Source organism: Macaca fascicularis, chromosome 3 (genome assembly GCF_037993035.2).
Source record: "Macaca fascicularis isolate 582-1 chromosome 3, T2T-MFA8v1.1".
NCBI classification, from domain to species: Eukaryota; Metazoa; Chordata; class Mammalia; order Primates; family Cercopithecidae; genus Macaca; species Macaca fascicularis.
Genome location: NC_088377.1, coordinates 134,911,845 through 134,925,854, shown reverse-complemented (window position 1 = coordinate 134,925,854; position 14,010 = coordinate 134,911,845). Strand labels below are relative to the sequence as shown.

Sequence of the window (14,010 nt, the reverse complement as noted above, 5' to 3'; positions counted from 1 at the left end):
CATGCTATTCTCATGATAGTGAATAAGTCTCATGAGATCTGATGGTTTTATAATGGGGAATTTCCCTGCACAAATTCACTTCACTTTGCTTGTTGCCATCCATGTAAGATGTGACTTGCTCCTCCTTGCCTCCACCATGATTGTGAGGCCTACCCCAGCCATGTGGAACTGTGAATCCTTTAACCTTTTTTCTGTATAAATTACTCAGTATCTGATATGTCTTTATTAGTAGCATGAAAACGGACTAATACACATCGGATGAACAAGTCTAGGGATCTAATGTACAGCAGAAAGACTATAGTTAATATAGTTAATATTATTGTTTTGTATACTGAAAATTTGATGAGAGTAAATTTTAGTTACTTTTACCCCCTCCAAAAAAGGAAAGAAAATAAGATAATTATGTGAGATGTTTTGTTCTTACCTGTAGTAATTTCACTATGCATATGTATCAAAAAATGTATCAAAATAATGAGGTATACCTTAAGTATAAACAAGAAAAAAATAAATTAAAAGGAAAAAAAATCAGCAGGGTCACTACTGGCCAATTACTGGCTTACAGAACATAGATTTTTTCGAAAATCTAAAATCTAGGTTCTTGATTCCCCATGTTATTTCAGAATAAGACAGAGCCACCCCCACCTGTTATCTGTTTCACTGTTCCTTTATTAACAGCAAATTCTGGAATTCAGGTTTCAGTCCTGGAAGTTTTCCCAGCTCCTCACAATAGAAAAACAATTAGTAATTTATTCACCTGCTAAAAAAATTAACATCATATTTTGTGCAAAAAAAAAAAAAAAGAAAAAGTTACTTCCAGCTGTGGGAGTAGCTCGATGATTTTGCCTGAAATAGAAGCGGTAAATAACAACACCTAGTTCCAAGTTCAACAAGCACAGAGTATGAAAAAGTCTAAAACTAACCTGAATTTCTTTTTAGGAAAATATATCTTTTAACTAGAGCTGAATGGAAATGTGGAAATATTTCTAACTTTATATGAGGGTGTATCCAAACCCTGTATTAATGAATTCTAATCAGTCACACTTTGCTTTACATTTGCCTGTAGCAATGCATATTACATAATAAATCTCCTGCAAGAAATCATTAAGATGATAAATTTTAGCTGATGTTTCAATTATAAATTTTTATTAAAAGCAAACATATGACTGATATACAAATTTCATTACAACGAAAACACACTACATACAAAAGTCATTAATGTATTACACAAAAATTGTCCTTTCCTTACTTCATTTAAGGAAAAGTACTTCTGAGTCTTCAACTTAAATTTTTGGCATCTTCTTTTCACCCTTCTTGAGAGGTGCTCCTTTTTCAAAGACCAGATTAAATGTTTCTATTCTTTTGAATGCTGAGTTGGCAATCCTGTTATTACTGTTTACCAAAGATCTGCTTTTCCTCCCTGGGAAAAAAAGTAAACTCCCTCACCCCCTCACAAGTCAGTTTTGGCCTTGTGTCTTGCTTTGACAATGGAAATGTTAGCAGAAGTTTTATGTGTCACTTCCAGGCAAAAGCTGTAAGGGTTCATTCATGCTTCATCACATTATTTTTCCCCTTGTATAATGATAAACAATGTTTCATATAAAAGTTGTTCTGGAAGGCTGCACCTGAGAGATAAGAGCAGAGTCTAAACCCAACCAATAAATAGGTAGCAAAAGTGAGAAGTAAATCTCCATTACTGTAAATCACTGAGATTTGAAGGTTTGCTACTGTAGCATAAGCACATCTACTCTTACTGATAGAGCTATCTTATTGTCTCTCTGTCTCTCTGTTCCTGGTTTTATAATCTTGACTGTAGCTGCCACCTATATACTGATTATGTCCTCCTAAGGATCTTCATCACCAGGAATGACCATCTAAACACGATACGTATTTTCCACATCCCTTGTGAACAATTTCATCTGGGTACCACTCAGGCAGTTTATAATGATCTTTTTTTTTTCAAAAAAATGTTATTCATGTTATTTTACTTCTATATCACTCATCTGTCAGAGTCTTCCTCACCTGTTATCTCCCTCTCAGCTCCACTCCATATCCAATTGGTCGTCAGGTTCTATCAATTCTGTAATCCAAATAGCTATTTAATCTATGTCGTTCTCTTTAACTTCATTGCTGAAGTTCTGGTTTAGATCCTCATTGCTAATTTATTGGGATTTTTAAATAACCCTCCACATTGTTTCTACATCCAATATTGCACAATTTCAATTTATTCTCTAAATTATCTCCAGTATGTTCTTTCTGAAATGCAAAGCTAATTTTATCACGTCACAGCTTGAAATCTACCAGTAGTACCACCAACCATTCTGGACAAGATCTTACTATAGTATTTGGGATTCTTCATGCTCTTTCTCTACTTTTACCCACACATATACCACCATCTCATCTTCCAGTTTCCCAAACTGCTTCTAAAGGCACCATATTACCTAAAACCTCTGCTACTTCTCATATGTTTTTGTTTCTTCATATTGCTGTGCTCCCAACAACTGCCTAACTTTCTTCATCCCTGTAAGCCAAAGTTACACCTCTGAGGATCACCAGAAGCCATAAGCTGCTACAGAAGATACCTCTTAGCTCCTATTCAATTCATGTACATCATATGAGAAAAAGAATTGTCAGAGGAATACAAATAGAACCAGAAGCCTAACAGATCATGGAAACAAATGAAGTGCAGAATCTTTCAAAGGAAGGACTAATCAAAAGTTTTATAGTAGGTCAGGTGTGGTGGATCACAACTGTAATCTTAGCACTTTGGGAGGCCAAGGCAGGTTGATCCCTTGAGCCCAGGAGTTAGAGGCCAACCTGGGCAACACGGTGAAACCCCACCTCTACAAAAAAGTATGAAGATTTTCTGGGCATGGTGATGCACACTTGTGGTCCTAACTACTCAGGAGGGTGGCGTAGGAGACTCACATGAGCCCAGGGAGGTTGAGGCTGTAGTAAGCTGTGATTGCACCATTGCACTCAACCCTGGGCAACAGAGCGAGACCCTGTGTTTAAAAAAAAAAAAAAAAAAAAAAAAAAGTCTCACAGTAGGAATGTTCAGGGTTCAGTTGGATAAGAATGGCATTTTTGTATGTTGGATTTAGCTATTAGAAGGAATGAAGAGCACTATAGTAGCCAGTTTGCAGAAGGTTAAGCAGTAAGTGGAAAGTGGTACATGACATTAAATACAAACAACTCTCCTGAGTAGCATAGATGAGTCAGAACAGAGCAGTGAGGTACCTAGGGGAGATATACAAAGGAAGATTTTCTCAGGATGGGATACCAGTAGAATTAGGAGACAGATTGATTAGAGATGCTAGAGAGGCATTATAGTCAAATGTAATTTTTTAAGTGGGTGGAGGTCTGAGACAGTGGAATGGTAGAAAGAAATACAGTAGCTGAGAAACTCATGCTTCACCAGGAAAGAAGAGAATATAGGAGTCAAATGTGGGCTTAGGCATGTAGAATTCATAGTGAGAGAAGTCCTGGGAAGTAGAAATATCCTACAGATTTGAAAACATTGGTGTGATAATAGATGAAAGGTCAAACTTGACCTTTTGTAAATCATATACATTGATTTCCTAAGAAAACAAGACCAAGAAACTATCAAATTGTTCTCAGAAGGATGAAGCACAGAGTTGCATTCATCATCTTCTAACCTATTTTCAAAATAGCATTTTTATATGATTTTACCAACTATCCTTGACAAAATCATTTGACCACATAAAATGAATTTTCTGTTTTTAACAGTTGTGAATGATCTACAAAATCAAGTTTAAATAATGTGGAGAGCTGGACAATGTATAAGCTATGTAAATATATAGAGAGAGACAAAGAGCCACAGTAAATTCTCAAAAGAAAGAAAGAAGGAGAAAGAGAGAGAGGGAAGAAGTGGCAGAGGGAGAGGGCGAGACGCAGAGGGCGAGACGCAGAGGGCGAGACGCAGAGGGCGAGACGCAGAGGGCGAGACGCAGAGGGAGAGGGAGAGGGAGAGACGCAGAGGGAGAGACGCAGAGGGAGAGACGCAGAGAGGGAGAAGGGGGAAGAAGGGAAAGAAAGAAAATCATTTTTCTTTTCTTTTAATTTGGAGATGTAGAATGATCTTTCCTCCCTGGGGTCATCCAATGTCTTTGAAATTAATTTTCCCTTGGCAAAATCAACGTAAAAATGTTGGGATTCCATTCCCAATTTGTATGTATGTTTTGAAGATTCACTAGATGTTGCTTATAAGGCAAATAGTCACCTTAGCAAAAGTTATTCTCTATATATAAATTATGAGTCTATATACAGACACAAATAAAAGCAAATGCTAGCTATAACATTGCTTTAAGGGAATATTATTCCTAAGAGTTCAGCATTATTTCTAATTAAACTATTTTTCCTGAAACCAAGTTTTTAGAGGTTCTGTAGGTTTCTTTTGCCTAAGAAAATTTTAAAACTCTGTGTTGTTGGCTTAGTGCCTCTTACCTTAGACTTTTAGCTTGGAGCAGCCTTTTGTTAGAAATACTTAGGGTTGGTGTTACATAACATCTTTGAAACACTTTACTAAATTTTTCACACAATTTTGACTTCATCTTCTTAGAGGCGTAATAAAAATGGATATGGATGGCCACATAGCCTGTTGCCCTAGTAGCACTTCTGCATATGTTGTTAAAAAATGTGTGTATGTTTACATCAATAATCCATACAATGTTTGAATGTTCAAATGAGTTCCACAATCAGGTGGCCAATCATCCTGATAGGATTTCTTTTTCTGTTTAACTCATTGATTGATATTAGAAAAATACAATGTGTCCATGAAATTAGAAAAAATATATATATTCAAGAAAAACTACTTTAATGCTCTGATTAAGACACTTCAAACATTGCAAAAGGGCACTACTTATGTTTTAACTTTTAGTTTTATGTACCTTTACAAGTTCAGTTTTTCCGTTATTCAAGCTGTCATCACTTTAGTTTATCGCTGTTACTAAGCCCTGGAAATAGACCAGCAGCTTTGGACTTGCAGGAATCATTTGAACAATTACTAGTTGACAGATAGGGGGAAGCACTTACACACAGCTCTCTGGTGGCCTGTGTGAAATGCATCAGTAGCCTCCATCTAGACTGGTGAGTAAGTGTCCACATCAAGAAAAATATGCCATTTCAATTGATGCTAATAAGTCTCAGAAAAATATAACCTGAATGGGAGAGTTCTAGTTCATTGTCTTTCCTTACTTGTGATAAGTTTTCTTTGTACATAGTATAACTATGAGTTTCTTATCTTTTGTAAAAATTGTAATCCAGTTCTGGCAATAATTAACAGGATAGAGACCAACTAGCTATTTTACAATGCCCATTGCTATGGTTAGATCAACTAAGGAGAATATAATAAAGTTCAGGAAGTCATTTTTTGTACATAGAGTCAAGAAAAATAAAAATCTTGTATCAGAGAATGCAGGATGTGGGGGGGGGGGAAGTTATCACTTTGTATAAAAAAACACAAAGAAATTGGATTGGTCAGAAAATTATCTCAGATGCAGATTCTATCTGACAATTTTGTTGAAAATTTAAGTTATGAAATTTTAGCTTCCTTCTGTATTTTTAGACCCAACCATCACCTTGGAAAGCAAATTGTTTGGTACCCAAAGCAGTATTTTTCAAGCATTGATAATTGGGGCTAAGGAAAATCTTAGGGCTACATGGAAGATGGCAGAAAAACACCACACATAAATATTTATGAATTTGGTTACTGGCAACAAATGTCTGAACAATTCATTAAAATAGGCAAAAATAATGGATTATCTCATAAATCAAGACCAAGTCAAAATAATTAAATAATTCATATAAATTATCACAATGTTGCATTTTATTTTGCGTAAATACAATTATTTGTAATACTTTCCATTTGCATGGCTTCTGAGTTTTTACCTTTTTTCAAAGGTTTTTCCTAACTATCCAATTTAAAAGACTATCTCCCCTCCATGGGGAGATTATACTTTATCGTTTATTTTCTTCATAGTTGTTAAATTTATCTGAAATATTATCTATGTATTTGTCAACTTGGTTTTTGTCTCTCTCCCTGTGATAATGTAAGCTTGATGAGAACAGAGACCATATCTGTCTTATTCATCCCTCTAATATCCCTATATTCATCTGTCTTATTCAGGCTCTGGATAAAGGTCTGCCACATGGAAGATGCTCACAGCTTTGTTTAATAAACATATGAAATAACAGTTGTTTACTCTGATACAAGCTTACCAAATTTTGGTGAAAATGTTTGAAATGTATGCATTTCAGCTGCACAGGTAAAATTTGTTTTACATTCCCCCAAAAACATCTGAATCACTAAAATAACCAAAAGAAAGAGAAAAATGCATAAATTTATCACTTCACCACTCCAGTAAATTATTCCATGTTCATGTTTTAATGTGTTGGAGTTAACTTGTCTCTCTGAACAAGATATACATTCAACTTTTGATATGTGTGGATGTGGGGTGTTTTTGTCAGGCACTGACACCATTTGGGAGGTTATCTTCTCCAATACTTAATATTATCTTAATATGCTACTGCAACTTTAATGTGGTAAATATCACCCAACACCACTGACCTGTAACAGCGTATAAGAAAAACATTAGTATTGATGAAACCTAATCTCCTTAAAAGCTAGTGATGTAACAGCCTCAGGATGTGCGATACTGATTTTTGTATGGAACTTGCTTTAGTGAATTTATTCTTTTTAAATGAGACAGCACCATAAATCACTCTAAGTTTTGTCAAATAGAAAATTAGGTCAGAAATAAAGCCAAAAATGAAAAAAAAAAAACCTATGTAGAATGTCATTTGTGTCCATTTAATATTTAAATTCTCAAGCATAATCAGAAGTTTTACCTTCAGAAAAGCCTCTGCAAAGACCTTGAGCTTTCTCCCCAACTGCTCGCATTTCCAGGAGGAAGAAGGAATCCAAAAGGGAAGGGAAGGTAGAAATGCAGGCAGTAATTTAGTCAGCTGCTCTAAAGGAGTCACAAAGTGCACACAGGTGGAAGGGATTACTGCCTTTGTGAGGGTGATTTCACAGAAGGTCCTGATCCACTGCTGCCCACCACCTCAATTGTTTTCAGCTGTTGATTGATATTAGCATTTTCATTCCCATTAGCTTAAGTCTCTGCTCCAGGTTGATAATAATAACAACAACTATATCTGGAGGAATTATGACCTGAATTTCACTGGGTAACCTCACTTATGAAAGAGGAAAGAATATACAAGAGAAACTTGAATGGGTTAGCTGGATGATAAAGCGGTGAGTGCAGCTTGAAAGACCATTTAACACATCAGAGTGTGTCAACTTACTCTCTTCTCTTTGCTTTCTTTAAAGCCAAGCAAGGAAGTAAGTTCTAGGAATGCTTTTCACTTGTTTTGTTCTCTACCATGTATAGGTCTGCCTTTAAAAGTGAAAGGTGATAGACTGATGAGGCAGAGAGAGAGAGAGAGAATCAAGTTTAATCATAAACAGAACTTCAAAATAGTTTAATCTTTTCTTTAGCACCTCTGACTTCCCTCTTGTGACTGAGAGTACTCTCTTGTTTTATCCATCCATCTTCGTCTCCCTTTCTGCTCAACCCAAACCTCTGGGGTCAGAAATAATTTGATGATCTGCCCTCTATAATACATCTTCCAGGGATGTATAAGGAGAAAATGGAATTAACATTTTAATAGACATTATAATCTAGGTGTTTTATATATGCCATGTTATGTAATCACCAAAATAAATTCATGAATTAATTGTTATACCATTTCACAGATAAGAAAACTGAAGTTTTATAATCTGTTCTTTATTCCTCAGTTTCTGAGTGATAGACCTGCATTCAGGTGCTATTTTTTTCTGACCTTAAAACCTGCTTCTCTTCTATGTATTGCACTGCCTCTCCTTCTACCTCCTTATCCAGACTTACTCTCATTTGGCCAAGTGATTGGATTAACTAGCTCCACCAAAGCCTGAATAATAAATCAGACTTATGTTCTCCCTCCATAGAATACATATATTTACATAAGAGAAAGCATCCTTAACTAATGAAGGATTTCCTAGGGTAAATTTTCTGGGCTAAGTATTACTTTTCCAGTGGAGTGACTTTGAGGCTGAATGCCTCACTGGCTTGATTTAGCACGTCATGGCTCTCAAATAGTAAAATATCATTAGTCCAAAAAGACAACTAAGCATTGTACTACACAGTACTTTTTTGTGTGATTGTTACCAGCAGGATTTGAAGCAGTTGCTATAACATTGTTTGATGGGGGGATTGATTCCATTCTTAATAAATGTATTTGTCATGTTTCTAATTTTCTTTCTGCACTCTTCAAATGCTGTTGCTTCCAAAGTTTAAACTGAGATAACCTCAGTTTGGTATTATTGGCACTGTAGTTTCACATAGGATATCTAGAGAGTGGAGAAGCAACATGAATTCCTGGCAACAACAGACTTTTCCAAATGAACTGCTTTAGTTAAATGACAGGGAATAATAAATTTACCTATCTTGTAGATACTTACTCATGTTCATATGGTGTTAATGCTAGCATCTCACTGGGCAGTTTTTCTAGAGCAAACAGCTTCACATAAATCATCTAGTATAAGAATAAAGGGTCCAGCTTCAAAGCCGAACTTTCTGAGTTTGAATTCCACTCTGTTAACTAGTAGCTTTGCGGACTAGATTAACTCAAGTAACTTCCTTTGCTTAGGTTTTGACTGTATGAAAAGGGAATAATTACAGTGCCTACCTCATTATTCATATGATTAAACGGGCAATGCATATTAAGTGCATAAAACAGTGCCTGACATATTGTGTTAACTGTATGTGAAATTGCTTTGTAATTCACGTAGCACTTTCTGAAACATGTGATGTTATTGTTTTACAACACATGGGGCAAGAGAGGACTTCTTGTCCCCTTTCTTAGGATGAGAAATCAGAATTCATATGAAGCTAATAGAAGAGCTGTGTGATTGACCCTGCATTCAATCCCTAAATGACAAAAAAAGGTAATATGCAAAGAAAGTAGTGCTCACCAATTGCATAAAGTGGTATTACTGGCAGTGAATGTGTATGGGTCTACAGCAACCTCAATTCTTGCCTCTTCAGAAAAAAGAATTCAACCAAGGGGGCATAAGGCAGAGTGAGAGACTGAGGCAAGTTTTAGAACAGGAACGAAAGGAAGTAAAGTATACATGGAAGGTGGTCAAGCGGGTGACTTGAGAGATCAAATGCACAGTTTGACCTTTTGATTTGGGGTTTTATACGTTGGCATGTCTCTGGGGTCTTGCATTACTTCCTGCTTGATTCTTCTTTTGGGGTGGGCTGTCTGCATGTGCAGCGGCCTGCTAGTGCTTGGGACTGCAGCATACACAGTATGTTTACTGGAGTTGTACACATGCTCACTTGAGTTTTTTCCTGACCAGTCAAATGCTTCTAAGAAGGTCATGTACCAGTTAAATGCTGACATTTTTTTTCTTAGCGTATATGCTGGAGCCCATTCGCCCAACTCATGAGATCTTATTGGGAAGCGCCTGATGATTAGCTTCAGGTTTTTTCTATTGATTGGGAGACTGCCTTTCCCCGATGCTGGCTGCAACCAATTATTCTTTTAGACAGACAGTTAACAGCCACTTGACCATCACCTGATGGTGGCCTGACATTCCTGGTGGGGAGGGTGCTCTCTCCTGCCCTGCTCATGTCTGCCTAACTACCTGCTGCAACAGTGGAAGACTAGGAAAAACAGATACTGAACCACTGAAGGTAACATGAGAATTCAACATTGCTTCTCATAACCAAAGAAAAGAAAATTCTGTAAGAACTCAGAGAAGATAATGAAACTAAAAAAAAAAAAAAAAAAATTGCTAGGTGGGTCATTAGAAACAGTGGGTCACAATGATACAATATAATAATTTAGAAGCTGTCTTAACAGCAGAAGTGATGAAGGCAAACTTAAGAATTATTATACACAAAAGCAAGAATATGGTTGAGCATACAGCTGTTTCATATCAGTTTAACTTGCTGAGCATGGTGGCTCACACCTGTAATGGGCTTTGGGAGGCCAAGACTGGAGGATCACTTCGGCCCAGGAGTTTTTGAGACTGCAGTGAGCTATGATTATGTCACTGCACTCCAACCTGGGCAACAGACTAAAAGTCTGTCTCTAAAAAAATAAATAAATAAATAGATAGATAGATAGATAGATAGATAGATAGATAGATAAATAATAAGCCTGTCATGGTGGCTCATGCCTGTACTCCCAACACTTTGGGAGGCAAAGGCTGGCACATTGCTTGAGTCTAGGAGTTTGAGACCAGCCTGGGCAACATGGCGAAACCCTGACTCTGCAAAAAATACAAAAATTAGCCGAGCATGGTGATGTGTGCCTGTAATCGCAGCTACTTGGGGGACTGAGGTGGGAGGATCATTTGAGCCCAGGAGGTCGAGGCTGTAGTAAGCCATGATGGTGCTACTGCATTCCAGCCTGGGTGACAAAGCAAAAAACCCAAATCAAAATAAGTAAATAAGTAAATAAATAAATAATAAAAGTATATATAATAAAGAATATATATTTATTAATTATATGTAACAAATTATATATTTACATGTAATATTTTATATGTAATATATACTTTCGATATATCTGTGTGTATATATTATATATATAAAGTTTAACTGAACATTACAGTAGAGCAAGTAAAATTTTGAAGTACCAAGCTAAACTTTGAAAGTGACCCTTTCTCCAGATGTATTGAGACGTGATCAACAAAAGTACAGACAAAAACATTCTCTTATTGTCAGTGAGGAGAAATTTACCAGCTAATGGCTTGGAAAGGGAGATATGGAAAGCAGAGAAAAGCAGCAGAATACGAGGAAGAAAAGTTCCAGAGACAAGTTCATCTATATACAAGAATGAGTCTCACTACCCCTGCTCCTTCATGCCATCCACCACCCATGAGACACTGCCATGGACGACTACTTCAAAACAATCTATCTGTTATGCAAACCAAAGACATGAAGCTTTTACCAAATCTCTAGATTTTAAAATGAAATAGGTGAGAAGAGGTAAAATTCAGGAACATTCCAGGAGAGCTGACCATTAGTAGAGATCTCTGCTCAGGGACTGACCACAAGTTTGACCCTCAGCCCCACATATATTTTCCCATGTAAACTGAAAAATTTAATATATTCTATTACACCACTGGAATGGTCTCAATTCAAAATGTATTTGTGATATTAAATATCTCCTTCTAAAAATGAAAATGCTTCTGGGAATGTGAGGAAATTTGCCTCCTAAATATTTAGCAGAGAAGAACCACATTGGAGAATTGGAGTTCTTTTTAAGTAGGAGGGAGGTAAATAATTTGGAGGGAAAACAAGTTTTAGGAGGCAAGTGAGATCTCACCATGAGGTGCAGTGAGGACATAGAGCAACAGAACAACACATGCTGGGTGCCTGGGGAAGTAGAAGAAAGAAGAAAGGGAAATAGGAAAGCACCACAGTTTAATTTTGCCTAAATTTTAACTTTTGCTTTAGATGATTCTTGTCCCAAGAAAGTAAAGAAACTCTTTTCCTTTGCTACTCTGTTCTAAACTGCATGGCCCCCAGACTTGGATTAGATTTTGAAATTAATATTTTATTTTGATTACTCATTTATCAGTTAACAGGCATCTGAGCCCTCTTTTCAAACCTAGTAATGAAGATTTTTCAGGGAACATGTTCCCAACATCTTAGATCTTTCCTGTCCCATGAAGAATAAACCTTCTGAAAAAGACTGCATTCATAAATATAGGACAAAAGGTAAAAACTAAGAGGTAATTTATAATTTTTTACAAGTGGTCAGTGCCTATATTCTACTAGATTCTACCTCCTGGGAGAGAGATTGAGAAAGCACAGGAGGAAACAGCATTAAGAAGCTGGAAACTGGGGACATTTCCAGGAAAAGGGTAAAGTGATTATGCAAAACTTCTGCCAGATATTAATTATTAAATAAATCTAAAGGAAAATATAAAAAAGAAAAACTAAAGTCACTAAACCATTTTTTTAAGAAGCTAGGGAAGAGCTTACTCTTAACAAACTGCAACTAGAGTGAAGAAAAATTAACACAGTTTAGAGAACTGTGGGTTAATATATCAAGGCACAAGCCACCGCACCAAGGAAAGAACAAAAGGTGAGCTCTTCAACTACCACAGCTACAGGGATAGGAAAGGGAGCATTAGAAAACTTCGACTCTACAGCTCAAGGCGACAGAGTGCAGGGCTGGCAGAACATCTGGAAATTTAAAAAGAAAAATCCTCCCAGCAAAAGCAGCAAAGAAATGAGACCCAAAATTTAAGTATAAATTCTGCCCACATCCCTACCTGACAGCTAGATTACTCACGGTTGGGAAGGAACTTACAAAGCAGAGTGAAAAATTAGGCAAAACCAAAGAGGAATCTACTATTGAAAGAGAACTACAGGAGAAAGTTGTGAGTTTAGTGCTTCAATAACTCAGTACATTTCACTAAACATTAATTAGATGGCTAAAATTTAAAGACTAAAAATTCTATGCATTAGTAAGAACGTAGAACAAATAAAATTCTCATATATTACTGGTGGGATGTATATTTGTCCTGCTACTGTGGAAAGGAATTTGGCAATGTTAAATTGAAACGTACAGTTATCATATTACCTAACAATAACACTTATGTTTATCTGAGAAAGATAAAAGCATATGTCTGTAAAAAGATCTCTATGTGAATGTTCATAGTAACTTAATCATTAATCGTAACAGTTCAAACCTGGAAATAATCCAAATGCCCATCAATCTATGAATAGACAAAACAAATTGTAGTCATATACATATATATATTTTTTGAGATGAAGCCTCACTCTGTCACCCAGGCTGGAGTGCAGTGGCACGATCTCGGCTCACTGCAACCTCCGCCTTTTGAGTTCAAGTGATTCTCCTGCTTCAGCCTCCCACGTAGCTGGGATTATGGGCAAGTGCCACTACGCCCGGCTAATTTTTGTATTTTTTATAGAGATGAGGTTTCGCCATGTTGTCCAGACTGTTCTCAAACTTCTGACCTCAGGTGATCCATCCTGCCAGGCCTCCCAAAGTGCTGGAATTACAGGTGTGAGCCACCATGCCTGGCCTATAGTAATTTTTTTAAAATACAAAGAAATACTACTAAGTAATATTAAATGATTGAACAGCTGATACAGCAACAACATGGATGTATCTCAGAATCATTAAGCTGATTTAAAGAGCCCAGATACAAAAAGAGCCCAGATACACTGTATTATCCCATTTGTATGAAATTATAGAAAATGCAAATTATCGATAGTGACAGAAAACAGATCAGTAGTTTTCCAGGTTGGGTTGGGAGACGTGGACTGTAAAATGAAATATAAAAACCTTTTGGAGTGGTGGAATTGACCTATATCCTGACTAGGGTGGTTATTACACAGGTATTTACATTTGTCAAAACCCATCAAACTGTACACTTAGAATGGGGCCGTTTACTGTCTATAGATTATGCCTCAGTGAAGTTGACACAAAAAGGTAGATAGTGACTTGTAGTTAATAGCAGTGATTCAAAAGTTGTTTTCTTATATGTCTTTAAACAATTCTTTATATAGTCCAGTTATTTTGTAAAATAGCAAACCCAACAATGCTTGTGACTAAACAACAGAAATGTAAGATCAAGTGAGATTGGAGCAGTTCTTGCTTCTCCATTTCCCCTCCATTTGTGTATGCAGTTTTCCTCCTCCTGCTCCTCCTCCCACTCTCTCCCCACACATCTGATACTTAAAAATGCTTACCACCTGAAAGTTGTTTACACAGTTTAAAATTTCAGTGCATAAAAGCTTGGGTTCTTTATAGAAAATATCTTTAAGAAATGAGTGAATAAATACTGTGGAGGTGGCCGGGAGTGGTGGCTCACGCCTGTAATCCCAGCAATTTGGCAGGCCTAAGAGGGAGAATTATCTGAGATCAGGAGTTTGAGACCAGTCTGATTAACATGGT

The 14,010-nt window shown here is 36.6% G+C and overlaps 1 long non-coding RNA gene across 1 annotated transcript in view; it reads right to left on the bottom strand.

Annotated features, from left to right (window-relative positions):
- The window catches only part of LOC135970204 (uncharacterized), a 354,727-nt gene extending 347,792 nt beyond the window's left edge, over positions 1–6,935 (bottom strand). The window contains exon 1 of the long non-coding RNA XR_010585787.2: positions 6,868–6,935. This is a non-coding gene — a long non-coding RNA (uncharacterized lncRNA). The remainder of the gene's footprint in view (positions 1–6,867) is intronic.
- Positions 6,936–14,010: the final 7,075 nt, after the last annotated feature.